Source organism: Leptonychotes weddellii, chromosome 7 (genome assembly GCF_054177405.1).
Source record: "Leptonychotes weddellii isolate Sample4059 chromosome 7, ASM5417740v2, whole genome shotgun sequence".
Lineage (NCBI taxonomy): Eukaryota > Metazoa > Chordata > Mammalia > Carnivora > Phocidae > Leptonychotes > Leptonychotes weddellii.
Genome location: NC_138375.1, coordinates 118417006 through 118434618, shown reverse-complemented (window position 1 = coordinate 118434618; position 17613 = coordinate 118417006).

Below are 17613 nucleotides of genomic sequence, written 5' to 3'. Positions count from 1 at the left end.
AAAAAAAAAAAGAAAAGAAAAAACATTCCATGCTCATGGATTGGAAGAATAAACATTGTTAAAATGTCTTTGCTGCCCAGTGCAATCTGTGCTTTCAAAGCCGTCCCAATCAAAATAGCAAAGGCATTTTTCAAAATGCCAGAACAAACAATCCTAAAATTTGTATGGAACCAGAAAAGACCCGGAATCACCAAGGAAATGTTGAAAAAGAAAAACAAAGCTGGGGGCATCACTTTGCCTGATTTCAAGCTATATTACAAAGCTGTGATCACCCAGACAGCATGGTAGTGGCACAAAAACAGACACATAGACCAATGGAACAGAATAGAGAGCCCAGATATGGACCCTCAACTCTATGGTCAACTAATCTACAAAGCAGGAAAAAATATGCAATGGAATAAAGACAAGTCTCTTCAATAAATGGTGCTGTGAAAATTGGACAGCTCTGTACAGAAGAATGAAACTTGACCATTCTCTTACACCATACACAAAGATAAACTCTAAATGGATGAAAGACCTCAGTGTGAGACAGGAATCCATCAAAATCCTAGAGGAGAACATAGGCAGTAACCTCTTCAACATCGGCCACAGCAACTTCTTTCAAGACATGTCTCCAAAGGCAAGGGAAACAAAAGTGAAAGTGAACTTTTGGGACTTCATGAAAATAAAAAGCTTCTGCACAGCAAAGGAAACAGTCAACAAAACAAAACAAAGAAGAAACCTACAGAATGGGAGAAGATATTTGCAAATGACACTATAGTCAAAGGGCTGATATCAAGATCTGTAAAGAACTTCTCAAACTCAACACCCAAAAAACAAATAATCAAGTCAAAAAAATGGGCAGAAGACATGAACAGACACTTCTCCAAAGAAGACATACAAATGGCTAACAGACACATGAAAAAATGTTCATCATCATTAGTCATCAAGGAAATTCAAATCAAAACCACATTGAGATACCACCTTACACCAGTTAGAATGGCAAAAATGGACAGGGAAAGAAACAACAAATGTTGGAGAGGTTGTGGAGAAAGGGGAACCCTCTTACGCTGTTGGTGGGAATGCAAGTTGGTACAGCCACTTTGGAAAACAGTGTGGAGGTTCCTCAAAAAATTAAAAATAGAGCTACCCTATGACCCAGCAATTGCATTACTGGCTATTTACCCCAAAGACACAGATGTAGTGAAAAGAAGGGCCATTTGCACTCCAATGTTCATAGCAGCAATGTCTGCAATAGCCAAACTGTGGAAAGAGCCGAGATGCCCTTCAACAGATGAATGGATAAAGAAGATGTGGTCCATATATACGGTGGAATATTACTCAGCCATTAGAAAGGATGAATACCCAACTTTTACATCAACATGGATGGGCCTGGAGGAGATTATGCTAAGTGAAATAAGTCAAGCAGAGAAAGTCAATTATCATATGGTTTCTCACTTATTTGTGGGACATAAGGAATAGCGTGGAGGACATTAAGAGAAGGAAGGGAAAACTGAAGGGGGGTGGAAATCAGAGGGGGAGATGAACCACGAGAGACTGTGGACTCTGAGAAACAAAGTGAGGGTTTTAGAGTGGAATGTGGAGATGGGTTAGCCCAGTGATGGGTATTAAGGATGGCACGTATTCCATGCAGCACTGGCTGTTTTACGCAAACAATGAATCATGGAACACTACATCAAAAACTAATAATATACTGTATGGTGACTAACATAACATAATAATAAAGAAAAAAGATGATGTTAGTTGAAAAAAAAATAAAAATAAGACACCATCAGCTTTTTTGGATCCTGCTTTCATATAAAAGCATGAGGATCTTGGCATGGGAGTCAAACCCTCCCAATCCTAAGACCCAGATAAAGATCCACTGCTCCTAGGAAGGGTAGAGACAGAAGCCTTCTGTCCCAGGTGAGAAGCAGGGAAAATTCCTTGGTTCTAGGCTTTGGCATCATCATAAAACAGAGATCTGCTCAATTGGAGAAGGAGCAGGAAATTCTTTTCTGCCCAAGACCCAGCATGGATACAGGTAGAGTTTAGCTACCAAATACAATAGTGGAAATGCTGAAAAGGCCCATATACAAGGCCCAGCACAGGCCTGCATAATATTGAGGCTGAACAAATAGAACTACTGAAAGCTGAGGGTGGAATAGAAACAGTGAGAAAAATAGTCTGGCATCTCAGGCTGTATACTGAGCACAAGCTAATAGCAGCCTATGGCTGGAGGAATTTGAAACCTATGATGCACAGACAACCGTGGGACAATATTGAAGACTCTAACGTAGATGTGATTAGAATCCAAAAACAACAAGACAGAAAGAACTGGGCAGAAGGAATGTTTGAAGAGGTAATGGCCAAGAACTTCCAAAATTAGTGAAAGAATATATTGAAGAAGCTTAGAAAACCCTAGAAGAATAAACAAAAATTAAAAAAAACAAAAACACTACCTAGACACATTATAGTCAGATTTCTGGACACCAGAAATAATGTCTTGAAAGCATACAGAGAAAAAACAATTATTAGAAACAGAAAAACAAAAATAAGAATTATTGCATACTATTTATCAGAAAATATGTAAGTTAGAGAAAATAGAGCAATATCTTCTTATTCTGAAATTAGAAGAAAAAACTCATCTAGATTTCTATACTCAGCACATATATCCTTTAATAAAAAGGGAAAGATATTCTTAGAAAAACAAAAGGTGAGAGAATGCATCATGAGCCCACCTGCCATCCAAGAAATATTAAAGGAAATTCTTCAGGCATAAGGAGTATTACAAAAAATGGAAATTTGGATCTATATAAAGAATATGAAAACTAGAAAAAGGTAAAATTAATGTTAATTATAAAAGATATTTTTTCTTTTAATCACTCTAAAAAGTAATTGACAATCTAAAGTTTAAAGAACACAATGTATTTGAGATTTCTATAACATCAGTGGGTGAGTTTCTCATTTAGTGGCAAGGTTAGTAAGAGGTAAAATGTTGGTTGTTCCATCCCATGTAATTTACCCCAAATTTCAAATCCTGGGACAGGCCTTGAATTTTAGGTTGCTTTATCAACCATTCTTTATTTGTCATATGGATGATTAGGGTCCTTAACTACTCTTTCTAATATTTCTTCCCCTAAAAAAAAATCACTAGGATATTTTCAATATAGTATGTTAAGTTATTCTTGATAATTATCCATTCCAAGTTGCTCCATGCTTGATTATGACAGCATAATGATGAATTGAAATATCTCTGTGATAAAAACATACACATATATTGAATATAGTTCTGTAAAAATGCATTATTGTGCCTGATGTGACTTTGGGACAGAAAAGATAATTGCCAGACCTGTCATAGCATCTCAACCAACTTGCCCTGTTGGACTTTTTGTGCTGTTTTTACCATATGAGTGCACAAAAGTGCTAGGGAACCACCACTTTTCAGCCCCATAGTGTACTCTCTATCTCTAGAAAATATGTCTTGCATTCTGGCACCCCAGGACTATTAGAAAAGAGAGCTTTTGGAATCACTGCTTCACTGTCAATCATTTCTCTGATTAGGGCTATTATCTCTTGTTGCTCTCCTGGAAATCCATATTGCTTACAAGGAAATCAGGATAAGGTTATTAGCACATTTTCAAGGAAATCTTCTTCACTTGCCAGTGTGGAGTAATTTACATTATCTCTGTTTTATTCTTTCTTTCTTTCTTCCTCCATCTTTCCCTCCCACTCTCCTCTACTCCCCTTCTCTTCTCTCTTCTCTCTCTTATTTTTCTAGTCCAGTGGGTAACCATCACTCCGAAGACTGCTGCCAGATGCACGGAAATCTTACCAGTTTTCTATATCCAAATGATGTGTATGCCTGAAGCTATGGTTTTGTCCTGGTTTCTCTTTTCCTCTGTAGGTGGAAGGTTTAAAACAAATGATGTATTTTTCATGTATAAGGATATGGTTATTTTTTTCTATTTCTTTCTCTCTGCCAAACATACTACATCTTTCATAAATGCTGATGTAATTTTCTTTGGCAAGTTTAAGCTGTTTTGTGCACTTAGTCACACACTTTGAAATACATTTTTTTGTCAGAGAAATGTGGTTTTGCTTTAGAGAGATCCTCAGTCCCAGTGACCAGGGGTTGAGATCAGGACCCCATTTTCCTACTCCTAACTCTTTCTGGAGCATTTTTCAGCAGTTCTATCCCCTGTTTATTATTTGTCATGCATTCTGCCTAGAGCATTAGAAACTGTTTTTAAAAAATGTATTTAAACCTCGGGACACCTTAGAAGGTAATCAATATTGTGATCTCCATTTTACAATTGAAATTGAAGCTTGGATAGGTTAAATAAGTTGTCCAAGATCATACAGTTAGTAAATGATTTTTGGGGGGAAATGGCATTTTTGTCACCAAGAAGCATTTACCTCACCTCTAGTAATAGCCTTCAATTTTCAGTCACGTATTTTTCAAACTCTACAAGCCCATGGTCTTCTTGGCTGGAACATAACCTGAAAGAATGTGGAGCTGTAGCCATTTTCCACAATAAATAAAGTCATTGCATGGAAGAGAGAAAACCATGCCAAGAGTTGGAGAGAAATTAAGTCCTCATTATACTGTTTGATCCTTGAATTTGGATCTCCCAGAATCCAGATTTCCCTGAAATTTTTCTGTTCTATTTCCCCTGGTTTTATTGAGTTATAATTGACAAATAAATATTGTATATACTTAAGGTAGTATTTTGATAGATGTATACATTGTGAAATGATTTTCACAGTTAAGCTAATTCAAATATTCATCACCTCACAGAGTTACCTTTGTGTGTGTTCGTGTGTGTGTGTGTGGTGAGAACGTTTAAGATCTACTCTCATGGGGCGCCTGGGTGGCTCAATCTGTTAAGCGTCTGACTCTTGATTTCTGCTGAGCTCATGATCTTAGTGTTCTGGGATGGAGCCCTGAGTTGGGCTCTGCACTCAGCAGGGAGTCTGCTTGAGGATTCTCTCATTCTCTCTCTGCTCTTCCCCTTGCTCATGCCCTTACGTGCTCTCTCCCTTTTTCTCTCGAAAACAAATAAATCTTTAAAAAAAAATCTACTCTCCTAGCAAATTTCAAGTATACAATCCACCATTAGCAATTACAGTCACCATGGTATACATTATATCTCTGAACTTACTCATCTTTCACAACTGAAACTTTGAAAATATGTTTTGTGTTGGTGTGAATTTTTTAGTCCTAGAAACAGAGGCAGTCCTGCCATTTGTGACAACATGGATAAACCTGGAGGACATAATGCAAAGTAAAATATGGTAGAACAAGAAAGACAAATACTATATGATCTCATGTATGTGTGGAATCTTATAAAGTCAAACTCATACAAGCAGAAAGTAGGCAGGTGGTTGCCAGAGCCTGGGGAGTGGGGATAAATAAGGAGATGTTGGTCAAAGGGTACAAAGTTTTATTTAGGTTGGAAATGTTCAATTATATATGCAAATAAATACCCTTTAATTGCTCAAGCTAGTTGAAACTGTGTTTTATGATACAGTAGTGGAGACACGACTTGAACCCAGCTCTGCATGACTGTGAAGTTTATGATACAATTCATATGCTACTGTCCCTCTCAATGGGTGTTATACTGAGGACAGAGGAAGTTCAAGGGAATCTTTACCAATATCTAGTGGCTTAACAAGTAAAAGATGTTCTGTTATTTTCTCCTCTATCAGTAATGAAAAAATTGTCTTGTACAAAATAAAATGCATCAAATATGAGTTTATTGGGGAGGTACAAAAGTATTAGGTATCTTTCTCAAAGTGTTAACCTATGTTCTGAATGAATTGGTCATTACAAATGCCATTATATATTCTCTGTAGACTTGAGGCATATTTTACTTAAAAGTATCCAGGAAAGAGAGGTCTCATTGTTATTCTTTTCTTTTTCCAAAAGTACTTTTCTGATACGTGACCATTTTTTTTCCCTAGTTCAAATTATGTCCATGTTTGTTAAAGGGAGTTAGACATATGACCCATTTATTTTATTTCTTTCTAGTACCAAATCAATATACTCTAGTAATCTAGTAATGGGACAAATGCCTGTTTTCTCCTCCCCCCTCCACTAAAAGAAAATCACTTTACCTGATTCAGACTCTGGACCTGACCAAACACATATAAGCCATCAGAATAAGTTGAAACTAAAATAAAAAGGGCTGTTCTCAAATACACAGCCCTTAGCAGGGCTGATGAAAGATTCCTTTTTCACTTGACATGTGGAGAATTTGCTACTCCTGTACTGGATAAAAACATAGTGTGTGTTGATTGTTGACTGATACTCATACTTATTGGCTCTGAAATGAATCAAGTCCCTGTATTTTTTTTTAAGTGCCCATTTAAAGACATTCATTCATCAGCTTGGCACAGAAATACTCAACAGCAAACCTTGTGCTTCATGTAGTATAGCTACCTTAGCCACCTGCTAGACAGTTCCTGTATATAGCTTCTCTGAAGCTAGTGGCAACCACTTAGTGAGCAATGAATAAACACAGAAATCATTTTGTCTGAGAAAGTGGCCCTAACCTGTAGCTGTCCTAGAGAGCTCTCAGAAAATGCCCCAAGACCCAGAACTGCTTGACAAAACAGACTTAGCCTTTCATTTGTATTCTTCATTTTTGAGGCCACCAAGTTTTAGCATCTCATTGCTTTGATTGCTGGTTCTAACTTCGGGGAGGCTGAGGGGATGTTAAAGAGTATTTTTCACAGTTAAAGACTCCATTTCACCTTGATGTCCCTTAAACATGAAAACACTTCTCCATTTAGACCATTTTGAGATACAGAAGTTGAGAGGGAGTAGAGGAGGGCTACAAAAACTTTGCAGGGTGGAATAGAGTCAAGAGGCCAAGACTTATTTATGCAAAAGGCCAAGAGACACTTAAATGCCTAGAGGCTAGTGCCACAATTTTAACTTTGTACCCTTAATTAGGGAACAGGAGAATAGCATTTATTTATCAGCTTGCTTATTGAGAGTCTCCCATGAGCAGTCCTTGTAAGTAAAGAAAGGGTAGTAGGGTGGAGGTTTGGAGAGGTAGAATGAAAAAGAAGAAAAATTCAAAGCAACATTAAAATGTGGTCTCTCTCATTAAGAAGTAACAGTTAAGTGGGAAAGTGGAACATGAATAAATTAAAAAAAAAATCAGTATAGCAGCAAACATTCAGAGGAGCCAAAAGCTCGGTAGGACTCATCATTTCTCTCCATTACCCAAATCCCATCACACATACTTTTGCCTACCAATACTTTACAGCTGTGCCAGGATTGGTATATGTTATATTCCCAATATGCTCCCTGACTCAATCCCTATCTTTTTCAGACTCTGAGTTCACCTCCTCCAGGAAGGCTTTCCAGAAATGGCACCCTCAACTGGGCTCTATCACAGCATATGTAACTTGACTATAATTACTTTGAAGATTATATCTTTACCTTTTTTATCTTCAGGGCCTGAAATACAGTGAATATTCAAGAAATATTTGATGAATAAAATAATGTTGTCAACCACCATTATTTTGTAGATGGGTTGATTAAGACCTTGGGTGGTAAGACTTTTGCCTGAAGTTGAGCATGTAGAATGAAGACTTTAGCTCTGATTTCTGTTTTGTTCATGGGCCTGTTTGCTCCAGTCTTTCTGATGTCTTTGCATCATAGGACTTCACCCGACATGCACTACTGCATACTCCAGACCAAATATATATCCTAACAGACTATCTAGCTTCCTATATTTGTCAAATGACTTTTTCTGTGAAAACTGAGGGTAAAGATTTTTTTCTCCAAGGATCAGAAGGACTAAATATTATGATATAAAACCCTAGACTTCAAGAGACTTTAATGGTTACCTTGTATAACCCTCAATGGATGAATAAAAATCTCTTGGACATTTAAGACAAAATGGCCATTTACCATCTGTTTGAACACTCTAGTGAAGGCAACCATACCTCTGAGGCACACTGAATGGCTAACATTTTAGAATTCTTCCTCATAATGTGCTGAAACATGCCCGAAGTTTCAAAGGTCTGTCCTTCCACATGGCGAACTACAAATGTTACTTATGTATCCTTTTTGAAGGGTTGTTCAAGATTGGACCTTCCATAGCAGTACATGGTTTCAAATCCCCTCATAACTGTGGCTCTCAGGAGAATGAGGCTGAACATCAAACAAATCAGTGATACTCAGGAGCTGATGGCAGTACATGAGTGTATAAAAATCTTTGGGTAAAAAGGAAGCAGTTGGAAGGAGTATGGCCAGAGGAAGGATGAGGTAACTAATGACCTGTCTTGTGTGAAGCTGGTACGACTCTGAGCATTATGTGAATATGCTAAGAATATGCAGTTTATTTGAGATAAATGTGAAACTTATTAGAAAGAAACCTTTTAATAGAATGTTAACCTCGGGGCACCTGGGTGGCTCAGTTGGTTAAGCGACTGCCTTCGGCTCAGGTCATGATCCTGGAGTCCCAGGATGGAGTCCCGCATCGGGCTCCCTGCTTAGCAGGGAGTCTGCTTCTCCCTCTGAACCTCCCCCGTCTCATGCTCTCTCTTTCTATATCATTCTCTCTCTCAAATAAATAAAAATAAAATCTTAAAAAAAAATAGAATGTTAACCTCTAGTGTATCCAGGAAGGTTATCTTTGTTGATTCAAAACAAAAATATAGGGCGCCTGGGTGGCTCAGTTGGTTAAGCGACTGCCTTCGGCTCAGGTCATGATCCTGGAGTCCCGGGATCGAGTCCCGCATCGGGCTCCCTGCTCAGTGGGGAGTCTGCTTCTCCCTCTGACCCTCCCCCTCTCATGCTCTCTGTCTCCCATTCTCTCTCTCAGATAAATAAACAAAACAAAAATATAAGCCATGACCATTCCACACATACAAAGTCCTAAGTAATTTCAAATAAAATACCTGCTTAGCTGAATGCTTAAGCAATTTTGGATTGCTGGACTGAATCAAGGAATACTTATAATGTAAGCTCATTAGGTTCACAGAGAGATATGCTGATTTAATCCAAGTGTTCTCCAGCTCATTTAAACCTCACTTTTCTGGGGCACCTGGGTGGCTCAGTTGGTTAAGTGACTGCCTTCGGCTCAGGTCATGATCCTGGAGTCCCGGGATTGAGTCCCGCATCAGGCTTCCTGCTCAGCAGGGAGTCTGCTTCTTCCTCTGACCCTCCTCCCTCTCATATGCTCTCTCTCTCTCTCTCATTCTCACTCTCTCAAATAAAAAAATAAAATCTTTAAAAAAAAATAAAATAAACCTCACTTTTCTTACTTTGGATTACTAGATGCTTTGGCTAATAACCATTCAGTAAGCTGCATCTTATAAATTTGCCTGTTTATGAACTGTCCTGCTATTAAAAATTCTATAACATGGGGCGCCTGGGTGACTCAGTCCGTTAAGCAGCTGCTTTCGGCTCAGGTCATGATCCTGGGGTCTTGGGATCGAGCCCCACATCCGGCTCCCTGCTCAGCGGAGAGCCTGTTTCTCCCTCTCCATCTGCCTGTCACTCTGCCTACTTGTGCTCTCTCTCTGTCTCGCTCTCTGTCAAATAAATAAATAAAATCTTTAAAAAAAAAAATTCTATAACAAACATCACTTGAATCAAGTGAAATCATTAAAAATGTCAGGTTCTTAAAAGCATATCTTTAGTCCATCATAATATCTCCCTGTGCACAAAATAAGCTAGAATATTTATGGTGGTTTATATATGATGGCTTACATATGGTTTTTACATTTATGATGTTTCCCAAATATGGTAAAATTCACTGCAGTATTAATAGAGATCCAGTTGATATGATGATTCAGTCTTGATTTTATAGTCTGGCATTTTTATGGAAAATTTAGGGGAATCCTTAATCTCTTATCCAGCCAATGTCTCTTCTTATAGGAAAAGAGAAAAAAAAAATTTTAAATGCAATCTTTGCTCTTAGAAAGAGTTCCCCTTTTTTTTCTATAAACATATGTACAAGTTTGTTGTATATTGTTATATATATGTCCTGGTTTTAAGTCTTTAGTTTGGAAACTTCATGATTTTTCTATCTAAACCTATTTGGGAAACTGTTTCTCTGTTCAAGAAATTATTAATTTACAGTACACAGCAGTGTGGCATTGTATGAATTTTACTTGTCTCAACTTGGTACTCCTAGACCACGAACACAATATAAAAATAGACAAAAATAGACTGGCACATCATGTTTAATTATTCAGGCCATAGATTTACCCTCTCTCCAATTTGTCTGTCCCAAAATATCAAAGCAGCAACAGCTTGGGACCTAAGTCTGCAAAGACCATTGAATTTGCCATGACCAGGCAGAGATAGTGAAAAGCATCATGAATAATAGCTGAATATGGTTTACACATTCTTTTTAATAGTATATAAAAAGAAATAAAATCCTTTAACTGTTTCCCACCTATTAGCGTTCTGAAATTTTTTACACATAGCATGCTAGTAGAAAAATCACACTGAGGTTTGTCCCAAAATGAGTTGCTTTGGAACAGTAAGATTAAAACCAAAAATGTGTCTTTCAATAATGTAATTATTATTATAAATATTTCTTTGCTTCTTAAGAGTATAGTTGTTCACTAAGGTTCTACAGAAGAGAAAAAAATAAACATATAAATGTTAAGATTTATCTCATTTCATACCTAATCTAGCATGGTTTGTTTTCAAATTACTACTTACATGGTCTTTTTGCTGACATTTCCCCCAAGAGATTGAATTGTAGGGATAACACTGATTGGAATGAATTTCCATTTTATACTTAAGGGCAGATTCTTGGGTCTTATAATAATGGCCAAATACAGACTGAGTCTACACCAAAAGAAAGCAAACAAATACAACATTGGGGCTATTTGGGTTTAAAAAAGCATTTTCTGTTTCAGTTACTGAAAACTTCAGCCCAAAGGGGAATTTAATTAAGATCCGAATTCTCTCTCATTTGGTCTGGCTATCTGTGTCATTGTCATTTTAAACACCCCTTTCATTTTCAGCATTTAGGCACAGGTTTTGTTTACATGTATGTGAAAAAATCTAGCACATTGTTAAAATATTAAACTGGCTGGTTTAACATATCACACCATATTTGATTTGATCTATTGTTTAATTTAACCCAAACTAAACTTTGAAAAACAAGCATATCTAGAGTAGCTTTACTTTTGTCAGAAAACTTGACTATTTTTTCATGAAATTGCAAAAACTTCCAATATTCTTTCACACTTCAATTCCCTCATTTCAGAAATGAGCAAAGGATATTTATAGACATTTTTGATAGATACCTCACTGACAGATGGAAGTCACCTTTAAATTATGAGGTGAAATATGAAATTATAGATGAAATTTGACATTTTAAGAGGTTCATATTCCTCAAATGCAATTATAAGAATCAACCTAGTTTGAAAATAGTAAATGCCTTTCGCTATCCTCAGGATGGATACTTTGGGGAGTCTCAGTATGATCTTGATGGGTACATCAAAGATTACGAAGGATTGTGGTATAGTGATATATTGAATTATATATTACCTTCACTGTTTTTTCCAGCTTTATTGAGGCCAAATTGACAGATAAAAGTTATATATATTTAAGGTATACAAAGTGATGACTTGATATATGTATACATTGTGAAATGATTACCACTATCAAGTTAATTAACACATCCATCATCTCAGTTACCTTTCGTGTCTTGCGTGTGGTGAGAACACTTAAGATCTACTCTATTGGGGCACCTGGATGACTCAGTCAATTAAGCGTCTGCCTTCGGCTCAGGTCATGATCCCAGGGTCCTGGGATCGAGCCCCGTGTCGGGCTCCCTGCTCAGTGGGGAGCCTGCTTCTCCCTCTCCCACTCCCTCTGCTTGTGCATTCTCTCTCTCTCTGTTGAATAAATAAATAAAATCTTAAAAAAAAAAAAAGATCTCTCAGGTAATTTTAAGTATACAGTACAGTATTATTAACTATAGTCACAATGCTGTCCATTAGATCCTTAGAACTTACTTATCTTATAACTGAAATTTTGTACCCTTTTACCAGTATCTCCGCATCTCTCCCACCTTGCACCCCTAGCAACCACAATTGTGTTCTCTGGTTCCAAAAGTTCAACTTTTTTAATATGCCACATGTAAGTGAAATTATGTAGTATTTGTCTTCCTGTGCCTGGCTTCCTTTGCTTAGCATACCGTCTGCTACATTTATCTATGTTGTCACAAGTGGTAAGATTTCCTTCTTCTTTATGACCTAATAATATTCCCGTGTGTGTGTGTGTGTGTTTCTGTGTGTGTGCTTGCCAAATTTTCTTCATTCATCCCTTGATGGATACTTACATTATGTTCATATCTTGGCTATTGTGAGTAATACTGCAGTGAAGGTGGGTGACAGATACCTTTTCAAGGTACTGATTTCATCTTCTTTGGATTGCATACCCAGAAGTGGGATCCCTGGAACATATGGTAGTTCTATTTTTAAGTTTTTGAGGACTCTCCATACTGTTTTCCATTTTGGTTATATCAATCTACCTTTTCTAATTTGAACTTAAAGTTGTATTGCTTGATTGTTTATGAACTTAAATCGCATCTTGTCTTAATACAATTTTGAGGGAAATATCACTATGATTTATATTAAAATATTTTAGGGTGCTTCAGAAGGCTATATATCAATAAATGTACAAAAAAATCCACGTATTTGTTAACAGATATTACTTGAGTATCTATTATGCACCAGTAACCATGCTAGGTGTTGGAAATATAGTAGCGAATCAAGCAGACATAGTTCTTGCTCTCACAGAATAAAAGACACAGACTTAAAAGCTACCAAATGAAAAAATCTTTATAAATTGTGGTAAATGCTCTTAAATGAAATGGAATAAAGAAAAATGAGTGTGTGTTGGGGGGTGGAATGGAAATACTTTGTGGGAAAGCCTCTTTGAGGAATGGATGTTTAAACTAAGAATCTAATAATTACAAGGCACTAGCCGTGTGAATGACAAACAGAACTCAATAAGGAAAAATGTGACAGCATCATGCCGATCAGTCATGTTATGTGATAAGTTCTGTTGGAGCAGTAAACCAGGGTGAAAGCAAAGAAGGACCGGAAGGTGTGTACATCCCTTGAATTGAATCCCAAGTGCAATGGGAAACCTTTGAATTTTAAGTAGGGAAGGTATAGCGGTGATATGTAGAGAAGAATTGGAGTGTCACAGGTACAAGCAAGGGGACAACTTGAAAGGTGGCTGTGAGAGTTCAAATGAGAGATAATAGGATTGACAAATGTAGTAGCCGTAGATATAGGAAGGTAGAAGTATTCCTAATAGATTTTAGAGGTAGATCAATTAAAACAAATCATTGAAACTTGATGACAGAGTAGATGTGGTGTCAAGCAGGGGTTGGGAACAAACTGGAAGAAAATAATAACTTCTTCATTTCGGCCTTAAACTGAACATATGGTGGAACATTTAATCATTAAGTGGGAAAGTGGTATTTGAGTGAAAATGAAGGGTTCTGTTCTACATGTTGAGTTGGACATGTTTGAAATACTCAGTTATCAGTTGTTAGGAGTTCATGTGGAAATGAGAATATAGAACCCAGAGAAGTGATTTGGGTTGCAAATATATATTTAGAGATTATCAACATAAAGATTTTATGACAGAGTTCTCCTTTCTACTGATAATATCATGTAGTTCGGACTAAGTACCACTCCAGTAAAGTTCATGCAAATAGCATTTGTTTCCTGGTATCAGTTCTTTTTATAGCCACCCTTACCTGTCTTTTTATATTATTGGATAATACACTGTACATCTTGCTTCTCATATTAACGACCTAGAAGTCATCAGCAGCCCTCCTCATACTCCTCATATTCCACACACATAAAAGCCATATTCAGAGGTCTTAGGCCACCAGTCAGATGCTCCCTTTCAGTTCTCTGGAGAGTGTATCACAGAGTCCTTACTTTTTTTTTTTTGCTACTTTGGGTTAAATATTGAGTATAGTAAAGAATAAGTTGTTTTTTTCAGAATTACCTGTTTTTTTTAATTTCCAATCAAAATTATTGTCTCTTGTGTCCCATTCTGAGCTGATAGTTGGTTAATGTTTGGTTCTAATGAGTTAAAATATCTTAAACCAGCTATCTACTTGCTCTGATCTGCACAGCTCGAATAGTTACCTCTTATAGATGACCTTGATCCATTTCTAGCTGTGAGTCTTCACCCTTTTTTTTTTTTTTAAATTATTTAATATCTACCTACCCTTCAAGGCCCAGGCAAACATTTGGCCTCCATGAGCCTACTTAAAACTTTTAGCTTGCTCTTAAGTCCTTCTTCCTAAATTTTCCAAGGCCCTTACTGAGTACTTATTTTATTCTTGCTCCTTTATTTCCAAATGTGTTTGATCTTATTTCCTAGAAAATCCTCATGATTTGAATTGTGACATATAATGTTATTATTTCTCTTGGAACGTGTGTGGGTGTAAGGCTGAGTTAAAAAAAAAAAAGATGTTCAACAAATAGTAAGTGAATAGAGCTTTAAGAGGTGCTTACTGGAAATATTTTTTAAAAGTTTTTATTTAAATTCCAGTCAGTTAACATATAGTGTAATATTAGTTTCAGTAGTAGAATTTTGTGATTTGCTTACTGGAGATATTAAATGAGTAATGTTTGGGCAGAAATTTCAAGTCATCATAGTTGTAGAAATAAATATTGGGGGATTGATAAGATTCTTGACACTTTTTCAGTAAAACCATATTTGTGGTTACTTAGCATTTCCCAAGGACAGTTTTACACAGAATCATACAGAATAACACAAGACACGGTTTTCCACGCAGTAATATTAAGACACACAGGAATGTAGTTTTTCCTCTTACTGTGGACGATAAAATTATGCTACCAAGTAAAAAGTCTCAACGAAATAGCCTAAAAGACAAACTTCCATTACACCATTGCTTTTGGTTCCATTAGCAATCATCCTCTTGGTTTCTGAGTACTTAGTTCAACGATTAATCAGAACTTTCTGGAATTGTTGATTTTAACTTAATGGTAGCCAGTTTTTTCTTTTCACTTGTACTCACATGCTAGTTTAACAAATAGACTATTATATCAAAACCGCCCCCCATATTCCATAGTACATGTTTAGAATAGCACTTCCACAGTGACAAGGATATCACATAGTAAATTCATTGGGGCCCCCACTAAACAGCTGGAATAAAGTCTCAGATTTTGTTTAAATTTATGTTATATGATCATTAGGTAGCTCAAAAGAATTCACTAATGTCCATCATTTTGGTAATTTAGAACATGCACTGGGGAAAGCACTAGGGATACAAAAATTTAAGAAAATATTTTATCAGCACTCAAGAGCTCAAAGGGGAAATAGATAAGCAAACAAACATAATGTCATATGATAAGTGCATTGGTGGAAACATGTATAAATTGAGAAATCAGTGGTATGCCTAGGAAGCTAGCCTGGAAGGGTAAGTCAGAATTTACCAGGAGAATGAGGAGAGCAACACATGGAGAGAACAAACAGCTTGAGCAAAGGTGCAGAGGTGGCCACAGGGGAAAATCTGGTCTCTAGCCCACCTTCCTTTTCCCTCCCCCAGCTGTATGCCTTATCCAACCCCATTTTCTCATACAGCTCCTATTCGTTGGTCATTCCTGTAACCTCGGAATGATCACACTGGAGATGTGGTCTAAATTCAAGAAGGTGGATCTGGGGAAAAAGGCTGGTTATAGGCGTTGAATATGTGCTTGGCACCATTTGGGCAGGGAATTCCTGGGTTTCAGGACCCAGATACATGCTTTACTAGAGGGGGAAGCATAGAGTATCACAGTGAGTTTGTCCCTTGGCCTCCCAACTCTTAGTCCTTAGGGCATAGTGAAAGGAAAACCAGAGTAGGGCCATCTGAAGTATGTTATCCAAGCCGGGGGCTCATCTTTCCCAAGTTTAAGGATTATGGTGGCTGTAGTCATCTGTTTTTTCTGCTTATGAGAAGTACCAATATAAATTCAGACTTTGACTCCTAGAGATAATTTTCCAGGTCCTAACATTGATATTGTAGTATTTTCCATAGCAAGATGGTCAGTAATGGTTGTCTCAGTGTGACAGTGAATAATGAGCAGAATTATTTAAAATAAGTGCTGAAAATATAGCCCTGCCTATAGTTTGGCTTTGTTTTTAAGATTATGTTTGGTTTTCTCTTGCAACTTAATACAACTAAATGTAACAAGATGTTTTTCTTCATTTTTAGCAAGAATGCAAGAGTTTTCTCTAAAAGTTCTGATAGTTAATATTGTCTGTGACCTTCTCTGGGGGAAAATGGTTCAATTAACTGCTGTATTAAAAAGCCATTTGCTGTGACAGGAGAGCACTCATCTTGATTCCGTCTCATTTTCATAATCCTTTGAAACACCTTACACATAATGGAAAACAAGTAAATATGCCAGACAATTTATCGAGTCAAATAGCAGTTCATCCCCTTTTCTCTCATATATTTATCTTGCTATTTCTGCTTGAACATTTTATCCTCTGGGTGAATGCAGTGTTTTTTAATTATTTTGAAGAAAGCTTAACCGAGATGGGAATAATCCAATTAAAAATAGTCCTGTTCCTGCAGCTTTGTTACCTATTGTAGAAACTTAATTCTTGTTATAACTTTGGTCGATAAACATGTTAATAAGAAATTTTACTGAGAAAAAATAAAGCTAAAGAGATAGTCCCCTAGACACAATAGACTCTTCTACAAATGATAGTTTCTTATATTTTTTTTTAATGAAAATTCTAATGTGTCTCCAGTGATTAAATTCCACGGTCCCCTAGTAAAATAACTTATCTTTACTTTGATATGAATAATCAGAAAAGCTAAGCCTACATTCTGTCTATGCTTTTTCACCCTGTCACTTAACATTTACTTTTCAGACAATGGCATTTGAGATTATTAGTTTTAAAAATCTGAGCATTGTTTAACATTAACAACTGACAATATTAATTGACACTATCATGTGTAAGTAAAACCTTTGTAATTATTTACAAACCTCATTTCTACGTGAAATAGAATTTTTTTAACTTCTTTTTATTATGTTAATCACCATACATTACATCATTGGTGTTTGATGTAGTGTTCCATGATTCATTGTTTGTGTATAACAGCCAGTTCTCCATGCAATACATGCCCTCCTTAATACCCATCACCAGGCTAAACCATCCCCCCACCCCCTCCCCTCTAGAACCTTCAGTTTGTTTCTCAGAGTCCATAGTCTCTCATGGTTCGTCTCCCCCTCCGATTTCCCCCCCTTCATTTTTCCCTTCCTACTATCTTCTTTTTTTTTTTTTAACATATAATGTATTATTTGTTTCAGAGGTACAGGTCTGTGATTCAGTCTTTTTTTTTTTTTTTTTTTAAGATTTTTATTTATTTAACAGAGAGAGAGAGCACAAGTAGGCAGAGCGGCAGAAAGAGGGAGAGGGAGAAGCAGGCTCTCTGCTGAGCGGGGAGCCTGATGCGGGGCTTGATCCCAGTACCCTGGGATCATGACCTGAGCCGAAGGCAGCCTCTTAACCGACTGAGCCACCCAGGCGCCCCTGTGATTCAGCAGTCTTACACAATTCACAGCACTCACCATAGCACATACCCTCCCCAA